This window comes from Apium graveolens, chromosome 3 (assembly GCF_009905375.1).
Source record: "Apium graveolens cultivar Ventura chromosome 3, ASM990537v1, whole genome shotgun sequence".
Lineage (NCBI taxonomy): Eukaryota > Viridiplantae > Streptophyta > Magnoliopsida > Apiales > Apiaceae > Apium > Apium graveolens.
In genome coordinates, this window is record NC_133649.1 from 206,898,743 (window position 1) to 206,900,168 (window position 1,426).

Sequence of the window (1,426 nt, forward strand, 5' to 3'; positions counted from 1 at the left end):
GGGCACCAGCACAAAGCTCACAGACACTTGCGATTTGATTTACTCCATTATTAGCCAAAGTGTCTACCTTCGTCGTCAAAGCCTTAAGTTGGACAGCGATAGCAGTAGCTGCGTCCAACTCCAGAATTCCTGCAACTTTCCCTTGAGTCAGTCTCTGGGAAGGATTCTGGTACTCATTAGCAGCCATCAGTTCAATAAGTTCATAAGCTTCATCATAGCTCTTAACCCACAAGGCTCCTCCTGATGCTGCATCAAGCATGGGTCTAGAAGTAGCACCCAATCCATTGTAGAAGTAATTAATAATCATCCAAACAGGCATACCATGGTGTGGGAATTTCCTTAGCATCTCCTTATATCGATCCCAAGCCTCATACAGAGATTCCCCTGTTTGCTGAGTAAACTGGGTAAGAGCATTCCTGATTACAGCAGTCTTCGCCATGGGGAAGAATTTATTGAGAAACTTTTGCGCAAGATCCTCCCAAGTGGTGATAGATCCTGTTGGCAGATAGTGTAACCAACACTTAGCCTTGTCCCTCAGAGAGAATGGGAACAGGCGTAGCTTGATAGCATCTTCAGTCACATCATTGAATTTGAAAGTGTCGCAGATCTCGATGAAATCACTGATGTGCATGTTGGGGTCTTCAGTAGGAGAACCCTCAAACTGAACTGAGTTCTGTATCATCTGAATCGTGCTTGACTTGATCTAAAAAGTGTTAGCCCTGATGGCCGGTCTGATGATGCTTGACTGAATGCCATTAATCTTCGGCTGAGAATAGTACATCAAAACCTTCAGATTTTCTGCTTGATCACTCATCGCTACTACAACTGGTTCTTCGACTTTCTCTTCTTCTTCTACCTTCTTTTCTTACTCAAAAACTTCCTTACAAACTACCACAACTTCTTCCTCGGCTTTATCCGGTGTTCTCTTACGAGTACGCGAACGCGTATGCATACACCCTCGCTAGAGTACCTGAAATAAGATAAGGAAACAGATAAGTGACAATGTCCGAGTCAATGAACTTTAACGACCACTGATGGAAAGCACATAAACTATCAATTAACACTGGAATCCCCGGCAGTGGCGCCAAAAACTTGTTAGTCGCTAAACATGTGCTAATAATACATGCAAGTATACGAGTTCGCAAGTAGTATAGAATCTTTTCTAGTTCGTTCCCACAGAGATTGTATTGGTTAACTAATTAATTCACACACTTAAGCAACAATGTATGGTTATTATTCAATGCTAAGACGATAACAAAGTGAGGTTGTTTATAACTAAGAATTAAACTAATAATTTTAACTACGATAATAAGATTGATGGAATTAATAATTATGACAAACATGAGATTCTAACTTCATTAAATACTTCATTCAATAGCCTTATTATTCTTAACTTTAGCATGCAATGATGATGACACTAATCAGA

At 40.3% G+C, this 1,426-nt stretch overlaps 1 non-coding gene across 1 annotated transcript; it reads left to right on the plus strand.

Annotated features, from left to right (window-relative positions):
* The first annotated feature begins 317 nt into the window (after positions 1-317).
* LOC141716426 (small nucleolar RNA R71) lies at positions 318-424 on the plus strand. Its single transcript, XR_012573137.1, has one exon. It is a non-coding gene; the product is annotated as a small nucleolar RNA R71 (small nucleolar RNA).
* Positions 425-1,426: the final 1,002 nt, after the last annotated feature.